This window comes from Psittacula echo (assembly GCF_963264785.1).
Source record: "Psittacula echo genome assembly, chromosome: 1".
Taxonomy (NCBI): Eukaryota; Metazoa; Chordata; class Aves; order Psittaciformes; family Psittacidae; genus Psittacula; species Psittacula echo.
In genome coordinates this window covers 98,639,376-98,666,640 of record NC_137735.1, presented here as the reverse complement: position 1 = coordinate 98,666,640, position 27,265 = coordinate 98,639,376, and the positions used below count along the sequence as shown (strand labels likewise).

Sequence of the window (27,265 nt, the reverse complement as noted above, 5' to 3'; positions counted from 1 at the left end):
CAAAAGCCAAAGACACACACCTGACTGCAACACAGAGCTTCCAACAGAAAACTGCTAATTGCCAGAACTATTTGTTCACAAGTAAAAAACGGCAGTCTGAGATTATGAACAGGAAAGGCACAGACGGTTTTTAATTCCTATTATAAAGTTTCTATGACTCCACAGTTCACTGTAGGGTTTGAATGACTAGGATGACCTTCTCCTAAGAGAACAGGAAGTCACAGTGGTTGAAATGCAGCAAACAGGCGTTCTGTCTCTAAGACTACGCAGCTTACAAAAACAAAAACTAGAAAATGGAAAGCTACAGAACACTTGAGGTCTTGGAAGACATTGTTTTGTGTTTTGCTGAGATTATAAATGTCACATATATGTCATTTAACTTTTTTTGTAGCATGCAACACACTAAAAGCTTTCATTAAGACTAGATTTCATTTAAAGAAGAAGCTGGCATGTACAACTGAAAATCTACTTACTGATTGCATATATACTAAGCATAATGTCAGCATCTAGATCAATCAGCAAGTTCCTGCCATATTTAAAATCAGCTGGGAAAAGCTTCTATAGAGTTCAGTTTGTTTGGGGTTGTTTTTTTCTTTAATACAAAACCCATCTAAAGGCTAAGTCAGCTTTTAGAAAGGAGTTCCCAGTTTAATGCTATCATAGTTCTAAACACAGCCTATAAACACAAAATGTGGCACTCCATTAGTTAACTTAACAGGCTGTTGCCATCACACAACCTATAATAGCCTAAGTGGTTATCACCCCCAGGTGCTCACTCCATCCCAGTTCAGAAGTCAACCCCGCAGTGAGGAGAGTCAGTACCAGTTTCAGGCTCTAGACAGACATTTGTAATGTTTCTGAAAAGAGAATCAGAAGGCAGTACTAGTTCAGCACTTCACCGCAACTGTGCAACATCAGAAGAGTCAGCATCTACAATTACAGCATATTTACGACACTGCTTCACTCCTCAAGATGACAAGGAAAGAGTAGTCACACAAACTTAAGCACTACAAGATGATGCTACTATTCCTTGTACGATCTTCCTGGTTATTCCCCAGGATAAGTGATACAACCCTTCTAACCTCCCAGAATTCACGTGACACAAGGGCTAGTTTTCTATCTAAGCCACATGGCAGCAAAAGAAAGAAACCACACTAATGGTACTGTTTGTGGTTAAATTTAAGAGATCTATCATTCCCTTTTTAGGATAAAACAGACTCCTGGACAGTCAAACTACCTCCCACTACCCTTAAGGAAAGCAATCTCTCCAGCATTCAACTCTTCTCAGAATATTGCTCCTTTAAGCAGCACAAGAAAGATCCCTTCAGAGGTATTTTATTCTATCTGTAGCTGGTATTTGGAAGAAGAATGAAAACTGTATCCCTTTCCATTCCCGTCTCACTTACTGAACAGCCTTTTTGATAGAAACCTTCCTGATCACTAAGGCAACAGCATCCACTGTATGCTCTTTCCTTTCTAATCCTCTTCAAAGCACCCATTAAACTAGCACAAGGATTGTCTATAAATCGGACAAATTTTCATAAGATAGCTCATTCTCCTAAGAAAGCTTAGTTATCAAAAGAACAAAAAGTCATCATGATAATTTCAGGCTACATCATTTCTGAGCATATTCATGAATATTTAACAAAGGGCTTGACTGCTTGAAAATTATTGTAAGAGATACTATATCAATCTATAAACTTGCCTTGTGTCCATGCATCATCACAGCTACAACCGTATCACTAGCTACTTAGCTACGTCCATGCCAGCAGAATGTCAAAGCTAATTGAAGAGTAAACTACTTATTTTGAATAACTTTGCCAAAGTCAAAGTTGTTTAGGCTAGGCATTAGTAACAAAACCAGGCATAACTCCATTTCGAGAACTGCTTGCAGAGGTGCAAGTGGCAAAGTGCAACATGAGCAATCCATGACCAGACTGTGGTAAGAACACGCCTTATATGGGGTGATGGAAGGGATCTTTTTGCCTATAAAATACTTAATTCTGGCTATCTCAACTGAAATAAAGTATGTCAAACAAAAACATAGCTTTCTTGGCACATTGTATTTCTAGTTCTGTCTCCTGGTAGGCAGGTTCTGTCAAAGATAGTCCCTCCCTACCAACAGTATTCAGTAACATCACACAAAACCTTAAATTATTCTTAGGTGACACTGGCATCATCCTATCACCCATCTGGTTCCCTTACTCCCTAGCACCAGTACTGCTGCTCAATTTTGTTCATCATCAGTGAGCTGTTGGCAAGGTGTTGGGTTTCATGCTTTGGGGCTTGGGGGAGGCAGTCATCTTTGACTTTCTGCCTGTGTGACAGCTGGTCCATTTATCAAGGAAATCAGGCAAGCACCAGCACTGTTACAAGGCAGGCATATACAGTTTGGGTAAGGAAGAGAGGAAGAAGTCAGACAGCAAACACTGCGTCACATGAGTTAAGACTGCTGTTGCGCATCACCCATGCATGTAGCCTAGCTGGGTCACTTATTAACTACATGAGGTACCCGCTGCTTAGCTGCTTTTCTCATTATGCATAGTGCAAAGCAGAAGAGATAAGAAATCCATACATTTTAAGTAGGTTTTACATTTTTTAAGTAGGTGTGAGAGTTGTCCCTGCATTAGAAGGCCCGAGCTAAAAAGTTAACAGTAATATTGAAAGATCCAATAGTATAACTTTAAATAAGGGACTTTTATATTCACACACACCAAGTCCTTCAGTAATTGAGCTGTCTTTTTCAATTAAAGAGTTAAACACCCACAGCAATATTCCAAATATTCTCCAAAACCAGTGTCAAAAACAAAGTAAACAAGGGCATGTATGAAAGGGGGAAGGAGAAAAAAAAAGAAAAAAAAATCACTAAAAACCTTGCTTTCTCAATGTACCCTAAAGGAAAAGTATGAATTGGGCTGTAAAAACTCTTTGGAGGTCATCTTTAACAATAAGGAACAATGAGGAAGCAATCCAGCACCTCTTCTCTTAGATGTAATTTCCCTAGATAAAGAGACATCTACAAAACAAAGATTAGGCTCCCGCAGAGGGTCACTGGCCAAAAAGCTGTCTTTGTAACTTGTAAACTGTCACTGGACACTTCAGCCTAAGCTATTTCACAGCAGGCTGCAGAGGCAAACAATCAAGCACATTCTGATGCATTTGGATCCAAAGAAAGGGAACAAGCCAGCAGCCTGCCTACATTAACGTAATGCTTCCATTTCAGAGGATCCCATTGCATTGTTACAACATTTGTCCAATTTGTACTGCAAATTGGACCCCAGTTTTGTAACTGGGTTAAGCTTCACGTCAGAGGTTGGCCCACCCCCAGTGCACAACATCCAGTTGTTACAGACTGGATGACTGCTGTAAAGCAGTGTTACTCTTCAATAAACAAAACCAAGAGAATTGTTTCAAAAGCAGTAAAAAGAGAAACAGAAGTTCAAGTTCTTTTCACACCATGTTCCACAAGAATCCACAGCCCAGACCTGGAAAGCTTGCTTTTGATTCATCTTCATTAAATGGCTCAGTTTCTCCAAATGAGAAACATTCCATTGTTGTGCCCATTTATGATTTTATTTCTATGGCATGTTACTAACTCACGAACTTACTTCATGGTTGCCAACAATAAAAAGATGCACTTGTTTTTTGTTAGTAACACTTTGCATCACAAACTGTCTAAAACTGAAAGACTGAACTGAGACGTTACTTTCCCTTTCAGTGAAAACTTATAATACATCCTTTTAACTACTGCCTCAAGGACATCCACTTCACAGAACTGTTGGGTAAAGATGAAGAAACCAAAGTCTCTGGAGCAGGCACTAAAATCCAGAGCTAGACTACTAAACTGAAGTTGTATCCATTTAACAACTCTACACAGAGGATCTTATTGCATGAGAATGTAAATGGCACCAAAATCAACAGCAGCAATGAAGAGAGCAAACATTCCTCTACCCTGGCAGGTACGACACTCTCCTCTGAGGAAGTGTAAGTTTGAACCTTCCTAGAAACTGAACTGAGATCTCTTACAACAAAAGAAAATGCTTCAAGGACTGAAGCAGCAGTACAAAACCATGCTACCACCCCGCTTTCAAAATCAAAGAGGAATACACACATTTCAGGCTGCAAACTTAAAGTCGGAAGGCATTAAGACAATTGCCTTCAGTGCTTCCTATTGGCTTGCTTGGACATCTCTTCATTTAGGCGTCATCACTGTGCAGACTCAACGGCTGGCTGGCACCAAGACAGGGCAGCCCCACTCTTCCTTGGGTGAGCTTCAAACAGTCCCACTTCTCATGGCTCAGTTCATTATCAGAGACAACATGACAGAAAGGGCACGACCACACCTAAAAATTTTGATTCTCTCTGTATTTTATGGGCAGTATTTTCCTAACTTATTAAGGACTGACAGTTATTTCTTGGCTCAAGCCTCTAATTGTCACATACCATGGCCTTTATTATGACCTGTTGACTGGCTGATTATGACCTAGCATAGCAAACCAAAAACCTCACCAAGATTACTGGTTTTAATACAGCGGTTGGGATCTCAGAAGCTTGATTGCAGAAAGCTGACCATCACACTCTTTCCAGTTTTTGGAAGTATCTGCTCTTTAGTTTTGCTGATAAGCTTTACTCATGAGGCTGTGAGCTTGCTCATCAGTGATGGTTTTATCTTGTGGCTGAAAGGTTTGGTCTACAAAATGTTTGCATTCCTGTATATGTAAAAAATAAGGACAAAGAAAACTTACTCCTTATGCTCAACAACAGCATTTCTTCAGTTGAAAACAGCATATATTCCTCTCCTTACAAACCATAATGTTGTTTTGCCACAAGTCAGACAGCTCTAAAAATCTGCTATTTTTCTGTAGCAAAAGTATTCTAAGAACACTGTAGGAATAACATTGACACCCACAGCATCATGTCAGTCTAAGATCCAAAAAGCAGTGCAACATCTTTTTCAGATTCTTTCTTAACCAAAACTTAAGCAGGAGAGGCAGACCTACTGTAACTAGACTGCACCCAACTTCTGTCAGTCAGAAAGAGATTTAGTCAAATGGCTGAAGTTCTAGATAAGACCAGGTGAAGCTACTTGTTAATTACATATCTTCACTTCCTTAATTCAATAGCCAGAGAATAATTTGTTTTCTAAAACATAATCATTGAGAGTTAAGAAATAAGCTGAAGTGAACCTTTAGTCTCCTCTACCATTTAATGCCACTCTTTCAGATAAAATTTCTTTCCTGGTAATATTGTTTGAAATAATCTCAAATTTTCAGAAAAGACCAAGAACATTGATATCAGAATACATCACTGATGTAGAGTTTATCTTTTACTTTCTACTGTACTGTAACTAATGAGGTACAGCAAAACACTCATGGCCTACTTATGATACTCCAATGTTACTGCTAAAGTTTGAAGAGCAAAACTTATTACCCATCTACATGCAAGCCCTTTAAGTAGAGATTTAGCTACATACAGGACCTAAACCCAGACATGTGCAAAGACATTTTGCTGGTGTTTGTTTGAACATCTTGGCATAACACTTTTTGCTAGTATAACTGCATTCCCTGCAGAGGTTTTTGCTAGTAGAGCTGCAGCCTGCAGTCTAATCAGTAGCTATGCTAGTGCAAATTTTAAGTTGGAAACAGTTTAAGGCCATAAACATGCTCCGAGTTAATTTTCATGTAACCAGGAAGCATTTTGGGAATACACATCAGGTATTTTCCGTGACTTAATATCACTTATTGACTTGTTCAGACAGCCACTGTGAGGGAGAGAAGAACCTTCGTCTCTTCCAACTCCAAAAATAACCCCAAACCCTAAAAAATGCTGTAAATAAACTGTGGCAATAACAAGTGCTTTACGTCTACATATTTTCAGTGAAAAATATACTGTCCCTGCTTTGAAGCATGTAATTACAATTTACCCAGAGCTACACTGCTTGTTTAGTAAGATGAGGACTGACTGTAACATTGGATGAATGATAACACCATTAAAGGAAAACAAAGATTATTTTGTTACGTCAAACTATTTAGATAACTCACAACAGAAGAGATATTGCCAACAAGAGACTAAGCAAAAAAGTCTTCAAAGGAAATAGACACAATATTTACAATAATTATAAAAATGACAGAATAATACTTAGGGCTGAAAACAACCATAATAACCAGATCATCTGGTTCCAACTTCCCTACCATGGTCAGGGACACCACACACTAGACTCCCAACACTCAACCTGGTCTTGAACATTGCCAGGGATGAAGCATTCACAACTTCCTTGGGCAACCTGTTCCAGTGCCTCACCACCCTCACAGTAAAGAACTTCTTCCTTATATCTAACCTAAACTTACAACACAGGAATAAAACCATAATCTCACAGAAAACAGAAAAAGCTGGAGTTAGACACCCAGGTGGCCTTTATCATAGACAGAATACAGTATTTACCGTAATTATAAAATTCATAAAAGAAAACACAAGACTATTGCGTGAAGCATTTGCACTATGTACAATGGCTACATATGACAACAAAGCACTACTGGCTACCTTCAGACCTATACAGGTCACCACAAGGCATAAGACAGCAGAAAAGAGAGGATGCCTCCAGGATACTTTACACAGTCCTGCTCAGGAACCTGGAATCACAAGGAGGTTTGCAACACCCTTCCTGGACTCGTGAGTGATAGGCAGGGATTTGTGGATATGGAAGCAGAAGGAAATCAGAACCATGGAGTCCTGTAAATACAGCACTACCAGTGCTAGCAGCAGGCCTTAAGCTCTGTATCGCACTGAGGCTTGTCAGGCTTGCCAGGCTTGCTCTGTTACCATAAATTACCACAAGGTTACAGCTCTGTCCTTTGACAGAGCAAGCGACTTTTCTTGACCTGCCTTTTACTCAGCTCAGCTGTGACAGCAGCTTCTCGACTTGACTAGATGTCTATGGCTAATTTATTTTACTTTTGTTTACCTTGGTGTGATATAACCTCCAGTTAACCTTCCACAGAAAGTGGTATTTACAATGATGTTGAGAAATGCTGGCCTAGTATGACAACAGAGGCCCAGAAAAGTGAAGAGACAGGATACAGTGCAGAGGAGTACAGGCGTGGGACAAGAAATAGGTCATAAACTTGCTTGGACAAGCAAAGGGTAGAAGTAACTCCACGGAAAAGGGCAGAAACAAAAAAGTAAGTGTTACAATTTTAGCTGCATTTGGCAACATTTTCCCCACTAAGTACTGTGTCCAGCTACAATATTCCTGATTTTTCTTTAAGAACTGAGTCTAGACTAACAAGTCTTGAGCCAGAAACGTTAAGATTTCAATTATACCAACTTTAAATTCTTGTCTTTTATTTTTATAGACACAGACAAACGTGCAAGGGAAGCTTCCTCTTTGCCCGTACACAAGAGTATAACAACACGGATGGAGTCCTTCATTCCTTCTCCCATTTTGTATTTAGTCATGTTAGTCTTTAAAACATTACAGGAAAACTACAATATAATAGCAATATCTTAAACAGTCCTAGGAAAAGCAACTAAGTGGGCAGTCTGAACTTGTAACACATTCTTTTCTCCAGAGAGAATTCTTCAGTGCCAGGGTGACCCGGACAATGATGCTTTGTATCAAAGGGTTGTTCATACATGTATGTAAGAATACCTAAACACAGGAAAAACAGTGAGCTAAGCAGTCACTGTCTGTACTTTCCGTTTGCAGAAAGGAGTTGCAGGTATTACAGAAGACACTCAATTTCTTTAAGGAACCCTAAGAACAGGAAGGAAATATGGGCAAGTTGATAAGCATCCACACTCTAAAGAGTAGGAAGGGTAGCGGGTAAGAATTTGGTTTGATTTCCTGAACAAGGGCCCAGACAGAGGAACATTAGCACAGAGCAAGAACTGGGTCAGCAAACTACTTGTCCTAGTTCTCAAATATTCCTACCCTAGCCCAACTGCATCTGCAAGGGGTGCTAACACAGCTTTTTACTATTCAGATAAATTATTTTGTAAAAAAGAAAAGATACCTTATGCTGATACAACACCTACTGTCAATGGAGTTAGCAAATAAGGGATCTCATTCTAGTGGAAGTCTGTTCTCTGTAAAAAAAATACGCTAGTGTAATTTTGATGCACAGACTAACTACGATGTCCATCACTGTGACTTGAGAGGTAGCATCTCTTCAGATTCATCTCATGTGCACAGACTGACAACTATCATTAGTACTAAAAAAACACAAGCCAAGCTTCTTGGTTGAGAATGAGTGCTACATGTAGGAGCCAACCACTAATCTGTATGCCAAAGATGTACTTGGAAACCTAGCTGAGAACTCTATACAAGGGTCAGATGTAAACAGAGCATAAACAGCGCCTTATCCATTTCTAATATCCCCAGGTATACTATTATGAAAGGTTCTTCCAGTACTAGCAGCATAGTTGTGACATACATGAAAAAAGTAGATACTGACAGTTTCATAAGTCCTAACAAGTTAATAATCAATGTAGCAAATTTATGTTAGAGAGAAGTGAAGGAGAGGAGAAGTAAAGTCCTGAAGGACAACCGACCTGTCCAGATAACCAGGCAAGCCCTGACCTATGTAGGCAAGCAAACAGTTGTAGCTAAGGAAACAAGAGTACAAAGTGACACATGCCTTGCATTTATGAAATACAAGATCTGGTATCTATTTTTACCATGTTAGTAGTACCAGCTAGTTAATAGTTCACAAGTTTTACATCACAATATACATATTTGCTAAATTGAGAAACTATTTGCTTTGCAACAGCACAAACAAGTTTTATTTATAACCAGAGCTGACCACTCAAGATTGCAATAAGATTTCAACAGAGCACAAGGCTTCCCAATCTTTGCGTCTGCAGCACCATGCAAAACAACGGGAAAAAGTGAAAATACCAAGCACTACCTGTCAACCAAGGTAAGGCCACAGAATCAGCAGATAGCAACACAAAATACAAACACAAAAATAAGTTATGACACAGGAAACTGGTAAAGCCTGGAACTCCTTGCCATAAAATGAGGATTCACAGGGAAACTGGACAAATGCACAGGATAAATCCAACAAGAGGCTTTAAGGACACCAAGATGCTTAACGAATGAAAACAAAACAGGAAAGAAGTCAAATGACTATGAGACAAAATTAAAAACCCCACAGAAGAAAGGATGAGGGCTGAAACATAAAATTTCCCAGAGACACCAGGCAAAGCACCCTAACAATCCCAGTAACTCCTCAAAGGCATTCAAGAAGCCAGCAGACACTACCCAGAGATGCTCTGGCCAGCGACCCACATAAAAGGACAAAGGAACAGAAAAACTCTACAGCTTCCACAATCTTATTTGCCAAGTTTCTTCCTTCTCCCCTGAACAGCCAGCTTGGCTAGGACCGGTGGGTGGTCCTGCAACTTGGCTAGGCTTCAGGCTCAAAGGGTATAAATAGAAAGGTTCGGGACAAAGCACAGCCAAAGCTTCAGTAAGATGTGCTGCAACCTAGCACTTCTGGCAGATACACATCAGGATCTCTATCATGTGGCAAGACATACATCAAGTGAACCGCAATACAAACCCATAGCACAACTCTCACACTACCCATCAACTTATCCCCAGTGAAACACAAAACCTGCTGAGCACTAGCTAGCTCAGAACTTCCTGGTCCCTTTGCTTCAGGCAGGAGGTCTTGTCACTTTGTGCATGGGTGAAAAAAACAAAGAGCAAGAAAACTAAGCAAGTGGAGCACAACAACATAAAGATGTTTCACAGCTTGGAGGCATTCTGGGTGGATATTATTCAGCATACTCGGATTGCATGCAAGAGGGTGGTCAGAGAGTCTCATGGGGCAGAAGCTTAAGCAGCAGCTCCACAACAAATACAGGATTCTGAGCCAAAGAGACTTCTAGTTTGACCCAGCCTGGTTTATGTTACAGCTATTCTGGAATTCCAAATTTCAACGGAATGACTCGCCCTTTTCCAGAGACTCAAGGAAATCAAAACACTCAGTGTGTCCCAGATTTGGTTCTGACATACAGATCATGTAAGATCTGTTAACCACTATGATTTTGCTTTGTTCCACTAATAAACTGTAACACAGCAATTTGATGTCATTGATTTCCATGGCGAAAGTCAGAACACTAAGAGAAAAGGCTTAAGAAAAAAAGAAAATGCACACCACCCCTCCAAAACAAACACAACAAACCTACCAGACACACTGCCAAAGTTTCCCTCCTCAAGGGGAAAAGAGTAATTCAAGTCCTGCCTCTGACTGCTTTATACTCTCATGCAGGTACGTAACACTCACCTGAACTATCAATTCTAATCTGGAAGCCAAGCTTATTACATTGTCACCTCATTTCAGAAACATACAAGTTTCCTGTTAGCCTCAGTCCTGAGAAATACAACTTAAACCAAACAGATCTGGCATGTTCCCTGTGGAGTAACAGCACTTACCTTCACCACTAAAATACATTTCCCCAAAACACCCAGTATTGCTAGTCTCCAATTTGTTACTGCTCTCTGACAAACAGCTGTGTCACCTATGAGGAAGCACAGATCTCCCACATCAAGGTTGTCACTGACTTTTGATATTTGTAGTCAAGCACAGGAAGCCTGAAGTCCAACATTCATACAAGGATGTAAAACCAACATCCAGGTTAGTTTAAAACGAGGTAATAAATTTGCGCAGATAGGGGTGGGGAGTTAGGAATCCTTGGAGTACTATACAGCAGCTAATAAACATTTAAAGTGGAAGACAAAATACATGCATTCCACTTAAATTAGAATCCTTTGATTTTTTTAAGCTCACTCACCAAGATAACTTCAATTTAACTAAAACTCCACATGGTTACAGCTAAGTTGTATAAAGATGCATCAGCACAAAACCAAGGAAAGCAGGGAAATTTTTAACCATCTCAGCTACATAATTCTCTATAAAATATTCAGTGTAACTCCAGGTACCATATTTTATTCAAACTCTCTGCCAAACAAATCTCTGCATCTGTACTTCTTAAAACTGATTTATTACTGCCAAATACATTAATCCACATGTTAATCTGCCTCAAGTCACTTAAAGTTAGTCACAAAGGACTTTTGTCAAACCATATACAATGTTGCTTTCGGTCCTCCTGGGAGTTTGAAATCAGAGCTTGGGAGAGATCCTCTACAACATAAATATTACAGCATGAAAACAGCAAGGAATGCAGAAGCCTTTTCCTGTAATCCATTTTCATTTTCTCTGCTTCGCCTCATGGCATGTTGTTAAAGCCTAAAAGTTTCACTAAATGAAGGCAGAGTTTATCTCAGTATCTCGTGTCACTGGAGTTGTAAAGCATACAGCACTCAAATGCCAGCTTCAAACTGACACTCATTGCACTCCTGCAGAGGGGGGAAAGGTTGGCAAGTTATACAACCTACTTCACCCATACTGCAAGTAGTACACAAGACCGAAAAGCAGGCTCAAACATTACAAGTATCACATTATATACAATAAGTGCTGGTAATATTTCTATACAAAGTCTTATACCAAACAGTTTAAAGCCTTCCAATTGTATGGCTTTCTTATTCAGTATTTTCAACAGAAAGCAGAATTGGTTTTCACAAATAGACCACATGCCTCCTAATATAACCAATTCTTCAGACAACTTACCAAATGACCCAAGATTTTCAGCACAATCGAATCAGAAGTTCAAAGATGAATACGGACAGTTGGACAATCACTGAAGAGAAGCAGGTTTGGCATACACATCTTGCAAGTTTGTTAGCAACTGGATCACCTTGAGCACAATATGCTGATACAGGTCTATTACCTGTTACATCCCCTGAAGCAGCAGTCTCCAGTGCAAGCAGCAGTAATGCATACATTCTACACCTTTCCTTTTTATGTCTGCCTAGTGATTAATTTTAAGTGCCAGTAATTCTCATATACTCCATCATTAGCATGACTAAATGTCACTCTACAATAGGAATTATGCAGCTATGCTTTGGTTAACCCCAAATACCACCATTGTTACCTGTGACTTTGCATGCTGTAATAAACAATATGCTTAAAGACTGTTTATGATTACAAAGACATTACTTAGAATACCACCCAATTCAGGAGTCCCTTTGGCTTGAAATGAGAGTGTTCAAATATTCCGCTCCCTCAGAACAGGATCTCCAGGAAGTGAGCGTCGAGTTTAAAGGGAGTTGTAATCTCCAAAGCCTCTCAAAAGGCAGTAAGATTACAATAGTTCATGTAGTACCACCTGAATACATTATACTTACTCCTAAAAGGACAGGAATGTGGAAAGCTACCTTTTCAAGGATGACCTTAGACTGCACAAAATGTTCATGTAAGTCTTGCAGGCAGATAAGCCCTCAGGCACCAACATAAATAACGAACTATTGAAACAGAGCCAAAACATGAGTTTTCAGAGGAAAACAGTCATGTGTTCTGTGATCATGCTTTGTTTTTCACAATGACTTTATTGTGATGTGTACCAAGGGGGTATTTGAACTGGTTGACCGATACAGAAAGAGTCAGCTGGAAAGGGCTTATATGGGAAAATTAAAAATTAATGTCCTTCTGAGAAGATCTAGTACCACTTTTCCAATAGCATTTTAAGGCTCTACTGCTCAAAATCCAAAGCGGACCTAGGTTACTCGCAGTTATGCAGAGCTGAACTGCTATGTCATAGAATGGCTTCAGTTGGAAGAGACCTTAAAAACCTTAGTTCCAAACCCCTGCCATGGGCAGGGACACCTTCTACTAGACCAAGTTGCTCAAAGGCCTGTCCAACCTGGCCTTGAACACTGCCAGGAATGGGGCAGCCACAGCTTCTCTGGACAACCTGTGCCCTGGCCTCACCACCCTCACAGTGAAGAATTTTTTCCTAACGTCTAATCTAAATTTGCCCTCTGTCAGTTTAAAGTCACTCCACCTTGTCCTATTACTACCTGCCCTTGTAAAAAGTCCCTCTCCAGATTTCTTGTAGGAGTATTTGAGATTTTTCAGTTATCATCTCCCTTTCCCTACACTGACCCGTACACTGGAGTCCTTCCAAATCAGTTGACATAACTGGCATTTTCAACAGCATCATGTGCTAATTAGATGTTTTGGATAGAAACATTTATGCAAGTGCTGTGAAACTTGGTCAGCCTCTCTCGCTCTCTTATCAAGGACTAGCTTAACCTGAAATTCTGAATTTGTCTTCACAGAAGAAAACAGGAAATAACCTACCTTTAGCCTCCAGAGGATCAAGGCCAAATTTTAAGAGTTTTACAGATACAGTAGTACAATACACATCTTCTCAGTTATTTTAGCATCAAGTCACCTCCTACTGAATCTAGCACTGGGGTTTTGTAATCCAGAAGGTTTTAATGTTTTATTATTGATCTTCCTTCTCTACAGTCCTAGCTGATATAAGAATATCAGAACACCTGTGAAAAATTGTAATAAGAAAAGGAAGCTTTGACAAATTACAGCATTTCTGGAAGACGATCTAAAAAGCCAGAAGGAAGAAAACAAACAAACAAGCCCACCAAAAACTACTCCTTTATATCATTCACAGATGTGAGATTGATAATTCATAATTATCAGGTGGTCAGAATTTTTTTGCTCCTCTTCTATACCAAAAACGTATTTGAAAATTGTCCCTTAAGAAATATCTTACAAATCAGGTCTCAGCTACCTAGCAACTTCTTTCACTGCACTAATGAAGCTTGTAAAAAGGATTTTTATAATACATCCATTATTGAACTATTTCTGTAATGCTGCAGAATTCATATGGCTGTCAAACTCATTAATAAGTCACAAAACAGGAAGTCAAAGAGCAGTTGCACTTAACTATGGAAATTACGATCACCAGGACACAAGCCTTTTTTTCAGCATCCCCCTCTTAGCTTGGACGATATAAAGGTCAAAAAAACACTAAGTAAAGCTTCTGTTGACTTTGTCACGCTTTTATCAACTCTAAGGACACCCACCTCAGAAAACAATCCATTTTGTTCCCTACTGAAGGTATAGCAGGCAGAAAGCCAACAGTTGGCACTATGTCACATAACTACTTTAATAAGTTGTGAATAGGCTCTTACTTTTCTTTCTACAGTCATGTTCTGTTAAAACAAAAGATTATTTGCCCAAAAGATTAATATTGAGAACAGCAGAACATTGCTGTTATCAGCCTTGTAATGCTATATGCTGTTCTAGGGAATACAGAGACACAAATAACTGCTTAAACTAAAGCAATTTGCAAAGCACACTGTTCTTCACAAGCAAATTGGTTGTATCCTCCCATAATGCCAGACAGTACCAGTTTTCACCACCACTAACTTGTCTCTACAGCACTAGTATTTGTCTAAGTAATACAAGCCCACAAATTCCACCAGCCATGGAGATCAAGACATAAAGGATTAGGAAGGAAAACAGAAAAAGTACATCCTTCAGTCTACACCAGGGAATGACAAGCACTAAATCTCAGACACAGCCCGCTAGGACATAACAGTAGCATACCTAAACTGTCAGCTGAGAGAAGCCGAAATGCATGTTCAGTGGCTGTTCATCTCAAGTCCTACTAGCCATCCACCTCCTTGTTCCAAATGCTAAACTCCCTTTCCCTGCAGGTAAAGGCTTACCAGTACTCTCAGAACTGATCATATAGCTAATCTCAGCTACACTTACCTTTGCACTGCATGGCTTTTTAAAACAGCTCCCACTGCAGACTGGGAGACACAGATATAAGTATATCTAGAACAAGCAGGAGTTAAAGATTAGCTAAGGGAACCAGAGGCAGTATTTGCTCTCAGAAGGCACCTTTTGCTGCTCAATTCAATTATCTCATTTTCATCAGAAGTTCTGCATTTTACAAAAACTCAGAAACATGTAGATGTTTGTGGGCTTGAAGTCCCTCTCAGGGTATGAGGTCCCAAAACCTAGTATCAGCCACCAAGTATTTTGCACAAGGAATCAAAAGAGCGCAAGTGCCTTTATTAAAGTGTGCAGAATTACATGAAGAAAACATGCCTGTTTGTTCAGATATCCACAAGCATCTTATTTACAAAAACAAATTTATGACAACATTTTGAGAAAATCATACTAGTCAAGCAATAAACATCCATCAGTAAGGAGCTAAAACAGGAACCTCACCAAAAGGCTGTCATTAAAACATATAAAAACCCACTACAGGTTCCTATCAACAAAATTACCCTTACCTAAAAGGTGTAGAACTGCTTAACATACCCAGTGACCTCCTAACGAAAACTGTAGCATGTAAATTGTCATCCTCTAGGCCTAAACACATCAGCACAACTGACCTTGGCTTCAAACAGGGAATGACAATCTCTGCAATCCTCTAAGCAGATGCAACCAAATAGGCTGGAGAAAAGAGCATTTAATTTGCTTAAGAGGAGAAGGAGAAAAACTGGATGAACAGATATGAAAAATGGCTTTAGCGCACTTATCAAAGTCAGCCTTAGCCACACCTTACCTTGAATGTATGCAAACAATCATAGCTATATTTAGAAAAACAACAATTCATGTTGGCAAAGACAGCTATACATTTACATGATGTATTCAAATGCAGGCAATGTTGTAACGATAGGATTTCTACATTTAGTATAAGCTTGGTTTTCAGCATTAGATGAAGAAACACGAATGCGAACCATTTTGAGAGAAAATACAGCCAGAAAGAGGAGAATAAGACAAGGCAAAAAAAAAAAAAAAAAAAAAAAAGGAAGTAGCCTTTCCTGCAGCAGGTCTTAACATAAGAGTGCAATGTACTTTGATCTGCTGGCAGAACACTGCAATACCCATTTTAAGTATTCGGACTTGACTTTCAACCCCTTCTGCAAGTAAATTTTATACTCTCCTGCTTATTGCTGTCTAAAGGTACCTTAGAGCCAATGATTACAGCTCTGCCTGTTCTAACACTTTCTTCCTGTAAATAGTGCCTGACTATTTTCTGTTCTCACAAGGGCTTAATTAGTCCTGTTCACAGAGCTGCAGCAGCTGGCACATCCCAGCAGACTCCATTGCATTTTCACAGCTACTGAAATCCATCTGAACCACGCTGCAAATTTTTCTATACTGACAATTACACGTCCTGTAAACATTTTATTTACTTATACTTTTGAAGACACCTTTCCACAAGTAATTTAACCACAAGGCAGGCCTGAGAAGTCCCAGGGCATTCACCAATACACATACACAGGAGGCTGAAGAACGCTGCTGCGTGGCCAGAAAAAGAGACTCTCTCCCTTCCATTAACAAAGCAGCAGACAGATATGTAACTCTAGAATACAAGAGTAATCGTGGCTACATGCAACAACAAATACAACTGCCATCTTATTTTATACCCATCAGCCCTACAACTTATTTCATCTGTTCAGGAGACCATTAAGCTACAAATAAAAAACCCAAATGAAACCTGAACAGTAATGTTCTTCCTACCCTGGCGATATTATAATTCAAATAAATGCCACTTAACAAAAAACAGGGAAGGATAAAGATATTTCCATGAAGTTCTGAAAATTCAAAAGAAATTATAATTGAAAATTACGCTAAAATCAGAAGGCAAATTGGAATTAGGCATATAACATTTCCTCTTCAAAATTCTGAACACCTCAATTTTACAAACACCTCCTCGCTTCAAGTTCTTTGCTACTTCTCAAATCAAGCAGCAGCACAAACTGTGGCACCTCCTTTCCTGAGAGAGGCTGGCTCCTTACCACCACACCAACTGTCACATTGTAACATAGTGAACAGTCTTCTGCATATAAAAAGATCGCTACTGAGTCCTGAAAGGAAATCTTGAGGTTCATCTTCACACTGGACAAAGATTTTATTTTTATGTCGAACCACGGAGAGAGACTTTCCAGAAAACATTTGTAATCACTGGGCAAATTAAACTCCAGCTCAGTTTTACAGTTAACTGATAATAAAAGTCTGAATCCCTCACTCTGCCAAAAAGAAGGCACCAGGACGTTCTTTTCAATGCACTGCAACAGGAACTATGTAAAAACAATTCACCTCCTGCTTCTTACTAGTTTACATACTGATATGCAGCACCCTACTTCAGAAATTAAATGTTCTGGTAGTAGCAGCATATTCAAATAAACAAGTTAAAAACGTTTTCAGAAATCTGTTTTCTGAAGAAGCAGAACTAGTACCTTGTTTGCCTCCATATTCTTAATTTTTGAAAACCAGTTTGTTCATTGAACTTGTCTTGACAAAGACATTGCTTTAAAAAGCAGAGGCAGCCAGTCACCATGTTAAGCACAATCAACTGAAACAGTGTCTTGTAGAAAAGATAAAGCATTTAAAATAAGTTTTGTCAGAAAATGATAAATTTAAATAGCTTTCTCCTTTGACGCTGTCCCAATACTTTTTCATAATCAATACCATTATCTTGTGCAATGTCTTTTCAAGCCTACTAACACCGTCTGCCAGAAAATTCACAGAATGACTCAGACACAGACACTTTCAAATCATAAATACTCTAAACTGCTATTTCCATTTCAGAACTACTTCCACTTAAGCATTTGAATTGCTGATGGCATAATAATCCAACGACCTCCTGAAGCTTCCTTATCAAGATTTTCCTCATGCACAGACAGCATCCCCACTGACGAAAGCAAGCCTTGCTTCTTTGCACAGTGTCTTGGACAGCATGGTTACACAAACAGAAACCCGTAACACTTGCAAAACGTTGAGAGTCTAATATTTGAGTATGTTTTGTACATGAATGCTTGACACAGCTCCTTGAACATGCAACTGAAGATGCAAGATAACAGCAGAGACCCAAGCATTAAAGTCACTGGCATTACATGCCCTGCCAATTCCCATTAACTCTCATTCATGACAAATCAACACAAAACTCTCACCTAGAGCTTTGCAAACTCCAGGTTTTTAATCCTGTATCCAGAAGCCAGGCTTCAAGTGTGAATCTCACCCACATTGCCAAACCACCACTCACTAGTCACTTGAGCAAACTAGTAGTAATGCCACCAGTTCAACAGCACTGATGCAATTCCATCTGCGCAGACTGGGGTGGGAGAGAGGTAAGGGAGAGTCCTCTGTTGATGTCTGGCTCTCTTGAAAACCTGATACAATTTAAGCTCCTATATTCATCACATTTCATTTTTATGTTTGAGAAGATACATCTAATATATAAGAATCTGTTGAAGGAATTTTCACCATGAAAGGCTTTGTTAAAGTATGCCAGAAATACAAAAATCTAATCTGGTGTGAAAGACAGGAGTGTATCGGATTCATACTCAGAAAGCATCATTTTGAAAACCTGGACTGAATTGGGATGCAGCTTTTAACTCCTCCATCCTCAATTCCAATTCAGTTCTCCACATCAGCAACTATTCTCCATGGCTTTTACCACAAAGCTGCCAACAACCTTATCCACAGGCCTGTTCAGCCGTATTCAGTTGTCAGTTTAGACAAGCAAATCATTTCCACATTTTACCAACTAATCTTACACTTCCAACATAACAAATGAACTTCTTTCAGGTTTCCTCCTAACACACACTCACAGTCTTCATATAAGATTAAGTGTCACGCTACAGATGAAGCTTACACATAATAAGTTATTCCTATTGCGTAAGAGCCACAGCATAAAATCTTCATAGCTGGAACTAGCTAGTACCCCTACAGGAAAACAAACCCAAAACACAATCACTTCCTTTTCTGTATAAACAATATTAGCTCATAGCCGAAGATAACAGGGGAAACAGGCTGTGTCTTATGACCATGCTGCGCCCATAATTCCATGACACAATATCTACTTGTGTCGATCACAACCATATTTCCTGCTGTTACAGCAGCTAATCATCAAATCTGAAGGAGTGTCATCAAAGTTCTGTAAAAAGCAAGCACTTCTTGGCTGATATACTACAGAAAGGCCTCTGAAAGCTGAGAGATTGAATATTGAGAGAGAGGACTGTCAGCTCTTCCCTGGCTTCCACAACAGATTCGTGAAGGCCAGAGCTACGAATGAACCAGGAATTTAATACTCTCTGACACCAGCTACAGCAAGGGAGCGAAAACAAGAGTTTATATTACACATGAAGACCTCAACTCTTGAAAACCAGGTTATGCCCAGAAGGGTTTGCCCGGAGGACCTGGCCAATTTTATAAGACTTGGCCCATTTTAAAAAATATGCAACACACTTGTGATACATCAGAGAATTCAACTGCCTGAAGAACTTCAGTGCTGCACTAAGAACAAAATGTACCGTTAAATAAGGAGTAATAGCAAAAAGCTTTTCTGCTATGTAACAGGTGCACACGCTAGTTTACATATACGAAGTGACAAAGCCTGTATTGCAAAAAAGTTGTAATTTAATATTAATGGTTTTCTTAAATAATGCCACATACATATCTGCTAAAGCCACTTAATTAACTGGCTTGTATGGCTAAGACAAAAAGAAGCCAACGCTGCCTGAAAAGCTAAGCAAGAACAACAGCTGTCATATCTTCTTTGTCTTCTACTCGATTACCATATGTTTCAACATCTTTGTTGCTCATCCTAAGCAAAGGAGAGACGAACACCCAACCCTCGCAGTGAAAAAAACCCAAACAAATAAAACATCACTAAAAAAACACACATACACACAAAAATAAACTTTTAAAAAAGTTTATTTAACTGTCACTTGGGAATATCCGAGTTTATGGTGACACTGGTGCTGAATATTTATATTATCCATTGTTGATAACTCTGTGTGTTTATGTGTATGTATCCATAAACACTAAACACACAGGGAGCACTCTGCAGGGGCAAGGTAAGGCTCCTTTACTGGGCAAGCGAAGGAGTTGTTATTTTTATGGCCTCTCCGTAACGAGATTTTTAGAAGTATCAGCAGCCTTCCCTGTTCTAACAAGCAACAAGTGTACAGAAGGCTACGAACAAGGCCCACTTACAGCGCTCTTGACCCACTTAGGGTGCTTCGCCAGCCCAAAGCCTCCTCCAGCAGAGCACCTCCAAGCGCTACTTCGTGCCCCTAAGCAAACACACTGACCGCAAGCCCGGCTCCCTCCTGCCCCCGGCCAACCGCCCGCAGAGCCAGCTCCCCGCCGCGCCAGCAAACTCGGCCCCGGCCCCGATCCCCGCCCGGCCGCCGTTCCCGGGGAGCGGCGGAAGAGAACGAGGCTGCCCCCCGCCTCCATCCCTCTACGGAGGCTCCTCCTCGCCGCCCCGCCAAGCGGTCGGACGCCGGGCCCTGGCCCGAGACCCTCGTCTCCGCAGGCAGCGGCCAGGCCTCGCAGCCGCTCCGGTGAGGAGCACGGGCGCACGGGCCGCCCGCGGGCACTCACCTGGCAACGGCCGGCGCCCGCGAGGTGCTGCCAGCCGCCCCACGCCGCCCCCCTCCTGCGGCCACCGCTGCCGCCGCCTCCCCGGCCCGGTCGCCTCCTCCTTGCTCTACAGCGTCATAATCGCACGAGGCCGTAGCCGCCAATGCGAGCCGCCCTACCACGCATGCGTACGGCGCGGCGAAATAGACCGCAATTAGCGCAGTTGCATCCCGGGGAATGTAGTCAGCCGAGGGGCGTGAGGGGGGGCTACGTACTGCGCAGGCGCAGGGCAGCGCAGGCAGCGGGGAGGCGGGGTGCGGAGGGAGCCGGCTCTGATTGGCTGAGGGCGCGAATGACGTTAGCGAGGGCTCTCTGCCGTGGCTGTTGTAGGGGTGATTGGTGGGAGGGGCAGCGGTGGCCCCTCAGGAAGGGCGTGGCCTGCGGGCGCGGCCGTTCTGCTTCGCTGGGAAGCGGTGTGGGGTCGGAAAGCGGTGGAGCGGCGTGCCCCCAGCGGCAGGCTCCGGGGTGGCGGGGGCTCTCCCGTGGACAGCAGTGTCACAGGAAACCCTAGGCCACGCAGCTCTTCCGTGACGGAAAGGGGCATCCCTGGTGACGGTTCAGAGTAGTCCAAGCTGAGAGAGACACTGTGAAACTCACTGGGGAAGGGGGGAAGGCGTACCCAGAGTGCACCGCAGCAGCCGCGGGTCCTGCTGAGGAGGGAAGAGGCTCCCCTAGACGAAGGTTTAACGCTTGGGACCTGGCTGCGTGCTCCTCAGCATGGCACAGGATAGGTAGGGAAGCCACAGCCAGCGCAACATCACAACCATAATGAGAACGACATCAGTCCTGATGTCGTTGGAGCCATCTGGGAAGCTTGGTGTGTGTGACAGGGCCCAAACACCTCTCTCTGGTGTAGAGGCACAGAGAGGGAACAACGAGGAGAAAAGAAGGTACTCTGTTGAGTAATGGAAGTGTCAGCAGAGTAGCAGGAAAAACCATGTGAGGTGGAGATTCCAGCCTCCAAGGTCACATCCTGGGGGGAAATGGTGGAAGCCCTGTGCCTGCATATTGTACATTGGGACAAGACAAAACACTGAGAGAACAGTGTCCTGTTGGAAGACAATCTTAACAATTGCCAAGGAGAACAATTGGATGATCCAGGAGAATGTGTCTGTCTGTAATTTGTGTGGCTCTATGTACTTCAATGCTTTCCTGAGCCACACTCTGATCAATACACTTGTACCCGCAAAGAGAAATTTTAGCCCAAACTGGTAACTGTGAACAAGATGGCTAGTAGAAGCACAATTATCCTTATAATTTAATATTTGAGATGTTTTGATCTCAGTGTTGTTGTACCCATCAACACTAAATATATCCTGCCCATTTCTTAAAACTGTTTATAAAACCGTGTTTCCTTATTGTCTCCTTTAAAATGTGTCCCACCTCACGCATTCATCAAAGTCTTTATTACTGCAAATGGAGCTGGGTAGTTACTGAACATCATAGTTGGATTGTCACATGTATTTACAGTTTCTCTGATCAATCAAAATGTATTTTGACAGCCGTCGGGCAGCAGCACGGAGAGTAGCAGCTGCAGTGCCTGCTCCAGCTCCACCCTGTGCCTGTTGGATGAAGTATTTCCTGCCCCTGTCTTTCAGTATTTCATCTGCAAAATGGCGCTAATGATTTTAAGGTATTTCGAGCTCCGTTGATGAAAAATATGTATAAAAACTGCATGTCATTTTCATCTGTCATTTCCTGACACCGTAACTTAACATGTACTCAGCTAATTAAGAGGGAAATTAAGATAGGAATGCTGTTTCATTAAATATTAAATCAAAGGAGTTAGGGTGGTTTATTCTGGTTCAAGAGCCTGGAAATCAAAAAGGAAAGCTGTGCTCTGCCATATGGGGCAAAGCATTCATTCAGAAAGACACAGTTTTTAAAAATTACTTATGTACTGCCTGGGCATTTATAGATAATTCCTAGAAACAGTAGGATTGATATAAAATGTTCATTGCCTTAATTTCGTCTCTGAATGTTTTTGTCCTACATACATAGCCCTGTGCTTTGTGAAATTTGGCAGGTTATTCATTAACTCTATTGTTGTTCCTGAGCAAGAGAAAACAAATTTGCCTGTGGTAAATGAAACTGAGAATGGACAGAATCATCACAGTAAATTGCAGAGGGCTGCCTCTCTAAAAACCTGGTCTAGATGTTTTCTCAGCCCAAGAAAGGTAATGGCTAAGCACATGTGCACCTCCTTGGGGCTGTGAAGAAGGCAGGGCTACAATTAGCTCCAGCACAATGACTGTGACAGTCATTAAGTGACACTGGGTCTATCCCAGTGTGTTTTGAATTCTCCCCCACCCCCCACCCCCCCGAAAGGCAGGATTGTAACATGTCCTTACGCAGCAATGCCTCATCCTTCCCATCCCGCATGATCACCATGCTCCTGCAGTCATGCAAAGGGCTGACGCAGCTATATGGCACTCTAGGAAGAGCCAGAAGACAAATCATGATTCAGAATAAAGCTGCCCTAGGGTAGGGAAGAGCCTGGACCTTTTTCTTTTTTTTTCCAGGATATGCCTTATTGCTGCAAGCCTTTAACCTGCCTCATTTCTACTGACAAACATACTTGAGGGTCTCCCTTCTGAATTTCCTAGGATGCCTGCCACCGTGTGACAGCACCATGGGACAGCACTAATGGCGAAAGGGCCTGGGGGAGGTATTATCATCTCCCTGCCTCCCAGTGAAGCTGTGCTTGCTCATTTCTTTGTATTTCTTTCCTTATCATACTCTTCTTCCCCGTCTAAATCACAGAGGGCCTGACCCTCATGGCTTGCTCCATCACGCTGCCAAAGGCTGGTGCTTGCTGCAGCCACCATGCTGCAAACAGATGGAGCTGTTGCCAGTACCACAGGCTATCATACCAGGGTTGCACTGAGGGGGCAGCATGGAGAGCTAACTGTGACACTTAGGGCAGGTAGCCAACTTGGGTGTCACAGGGCAACATTTAGTACTCCATGTTACAGCTGCTGCATTTTATCCCTGCTTACAAGGAGAGCTCCTAACCCTAATGTTTGTTGTTCCCCCTTTTTTTCTCTGAGGAAATGCTATGAGTGAATCCCTTTTTGAATCCTAATGCAAAAAAAAGACTTCAACTGTCATTTAAACAAAGCTAAGAAACAAGTAACAGCTTCAGGCCCTGCAGAAAAAGATTGATGGACGGCAGGCATGAGCATGCTGTGATCATTGTATTATAGTGGGTTTTTTTTTTTAATTACTGTTATTTGGGGATTTACAACAGCTGATCATGATTCTTTTTGTCCTTTCTGGGATCTGTCCTGTTGGCCATGGAAGTCTGATTTTACTTATCTTTGAGGCTGGTTATATTTAGACTTCAGTCCTGGTATGCTCACGATGTGGCCCAGTCCCAAAACTACCAGCTATCTACACCAGAGCTGGTGCTGGGACAGGCTACTCACTTGATGGCCTCTGCATCCACCAGCCTTTGCACACAGGGTATTGGTGCCCACACTGCCCTGGCATGAAGGGAGTCAGGATATGGCCAGGATACACATCTGGGCCAAGGAGATGGGACGCACCTCTGGGTCCCATGGATTAGACATAGCCAAAGTTGGCCTTTGAGAAGGGGATCCAATACTATGTTCACATCTGCTCACTGTCATATGACAGTTCCTTCAGAGTTTGCATTTCAGTGAACTTTATTTCGTAGTGTATCTTCTAGAAACTGTGTAACCTGAAATGTAATAAAGCAAAAACTTAATGAAAGTGAACGACCTTATGAGCAGCTGGTTCTGGAAAGCCTTGTGACAGACACTAGAGTAATGCCTTTTAGTCGCTGGAAGGCATTTCCCAAGGTCGCCTTGGGATGTCCTGTGTATGTGTCAGCTGATGAAAATACTGTAGCCACAGGTGATTAGGAATTGCACCCGCAGCGTAATTTAAACCTCCTAGGATTCTCCCTGGATGGGGTCAAGTGAGCAGAGGGAGAGCCTTGCACATTTGACTTTACACGATGGAACAAGATCTGCTTGCTTTGTGCTTTGTCAAGGCTACAAAACTTGGGTCCATGTAGCAAGTATAAGTTACACTCACAGTGCTTGTCTGGGTTCAACTTGGCTGTTTCCTGAATTGCAAAAGGCAGCAGTTTCTGTTACATTGAGCTCTGGGTAGGCACAATCTTTTTGGGACAAACAATAGGAGCCTGCAAATGATGCAAAGTGGCTTACAGTCCAGTGGTGTTAAAAAGTTCATTTAAATTTTCTCACAACCTTGCCAGTATCTTTTTAACATAATTAATATCAAATGAAAGTTTCTGTTTGTTCTGTGATCGCTATTGCTCAGCTTACCTTGCAGCAGAACATACTAAGGCCTCATTCATTCACGTTATAACTTATGTAGTACTAGCCAGTTGGAAAATGATGACAGATTTGCATCCTGTTCTGCTCCGTTTAGGAGCTGATGTTCACTGACTTGCAATAACCGTATATTTGCATAGTGCCTTTAACTCCAAAATATTTTAGTTTTACATGACTTACGGGTGGTCATTTCTATCAGACTAGAAGTGCAGTGACTTCAGGGTTGGAATGTGGCAGCCAGTTACCAGCGCACACTATATAATGGCGTATTGTGTGAATATCTTATCCATATGAAACTGCGAACAGAATTTGAGCAGGCAGGTATTTCATTCAGAAACCAGGCCAACCTCCCTAAACCTTACTCTTGCTGCAAGATATTCAATATCCATAAATAAACAAGCCCCGAGTTCACCTCTCTTTTGTACAACAGTCTTGCCTCCAGTGTTGTGCTGGAGTACAGCTTCACCACAACAGCCCCCCCGAGGCTCCTGCTGAGCCCCTGAGCAACCACCTCTGAGCATCTGACCCTCTGAGGTGCCGCTGAGCCTCTTTGTCCTGAATCAAGCGTGTTCCTGCACAATGGGGATACAGCTGTCTGCCTGCCAGAGTTAATGAGCGTAGAGGGTAGGCCTTCAATTACATTTTCCTCAGACATATTTCTCAAAGAGCTAGCTTCACAATAAAAGGGAGGTATTCCGCTCCTCATTTTATACAGGAGGAGGCTGGAGGCTAAAATTCAGAGAAATTAAGTAACTTGTTGAAATTACAAAGCAGATAAACAGCAGAGCTCAGAATCAAGCTTAGATCCCCACCCCCACGTCCCTCTACGACTTCGTGCATCTAACAAGGCACAACATAAAATCCACCACTTTTTAGCTTTCATGGTAAAGAATTAGTTCTGCTACAGCTTTCTGTTTGACTTTCTTTGGCTTTGCATCAAACCAATCTGGCTGTGTTCTTATTTTATACTTACTACCACCCTAAGGAGGTTCCTTTATGTGCGGGCGCCAAAGAAATTAAGTTTTAAGATAGAGTTTAGTGGGATCAAATGTTTGGATACAGAACTGCCAGAAAGTTAAGAAGACTAAAACCTAGGTCTTGTAAAGAAAAAAAAAAGAAGGGAGAGGAGGGAGGAGGAGAAATCCAATGGTCACTTCTCTCCTATCACTCTATGGTCCCAGTCCAATAGGAACTGCTGGCTCCAGCCAGGCTGACAGAGGTCCGGAGTGCTGGGACAAAAGGCCAAAAATCATCTTTTTTCCATCCAGACAACATTTTAGGTGGAAAAAGAAGAGCATATCCAGGGACGCCCAGATGAATAGTAGCCTTAACAATGCCAACTTTTCCGCTCCCAAAGTTGTTTACACCCCCAAAATTAATCATGGAGCCAAATTGTGGGGAGAGTTGTGATTCCCTTAAATGTGTGGTCTTTATCAGAAAGGCCAAATGAAACCACTTTGAATTACTAGACACGTTAACAATGCTTAAGGGTGTCATATACAAATAGCTGACACCTTTAAACACTGATGCAATAAGGATGGACAAGAACATGAAGTGAGGGTGGTGGGAGGAAAGGTCTTTTTTAGATGTATCCAAGGTAGAGCAAGTTTTATTATTGGGCTAGAAACATATAGTATCCCAGGAGTGAATAGCTCACACATTTGATCCGATCTTGGGCTCAATCCAGCTCCCACTGAAGTTTAATGGGAGTTGGATCAGGCCATTGCACTCACATTTTTTCCATGCATGGAAAACTATTTCCGTTACTTTGAATTACAATACCACTGGCTTTGGATTTTATATAATAAAATAAATCTAGGCCACTGTTTATATTCCAAGAAACTGCATTCTGGGATGCCAGCAAATATATTGCCTGTTGGATTAAAAAAAATAAAATAAAAACTGGACATATTGGTTTAAAAAAACAACAGCTCCTAATTATGAAACATAATTTTTCTTCCTTGTGCTTTTCTGGAGTCCTCAAATATTTGAAGTATGAAAGGTACATATAAATTCTTCTCTGGTGGTTGAAATGGTGGAATCTGTAAAACTGCAATGCTTTATAAGAAACAGAGGTTTAATATAAAAATAATAATCTTCACAACTGGCTCTTTGCTTATTGGCATATTTCATGCATTTTAAAATTTACAGAAAAAACCCTAACACCCTTGGAATGTCAGAAACAAAGGGGATGTATATTAGCAAACCCTTATATTTTGGGAACTGGCTTCTCTTGATTGTTCTGACTGCAAATGAACTCTGCAGATGCTGAGAGGCACAGGAAATGTCTTGTGCTAGAAACAGCATCTGTTCCCTGCTTTATGAATTAGATTCTACTAAAATTCCAATGTGGTAAGACTGATTAGCAGACTTTGGTAATGCCTTCTGCCCTAGTACAATTTTATCATGCTCTTTTGTTACCAAGGAAAAACATAGAAAATACTTCCATCGGTGAACATGCACCCACATTCTGGGAGCAAACGTATCTGTGGTTACCTTATGCCAGGGAAGAGCATGGCCCCTGGACTCTGAAATACGGAGCAGCAAAGTAAGACATCTCACCAAAAGAATGAAACAAAACCACACACATACACAAGCAACAGAGGGAAAGAA

General features: G+C 41.4%; 1 protein-coding gene across 2 annotated transcripts in view; it reads right to left on the bottom strand.

Moving 5' to 3' along the window:
• ADIPOR2 (adiponectin receptor 2) overlaps positions 1 to 20,431 on the bottom strand; it is a 48,073-nt gene extending 27,642 nt beyond the window's left edge. For both annotated transcript variants that reach the window (XM_080622054.1, XM_080622055.1), the window contains exon 1: positions 20,289 to 20,431. The gene's annotated coding sequence lies outside the window, so the exon portion shown is untranslated. The remainder of the gene's footprint in view (positions 1 to 20,288) is intronic.
• Positions 20,432 to 27,265: the final 6,834 nt, after the last annotated feature.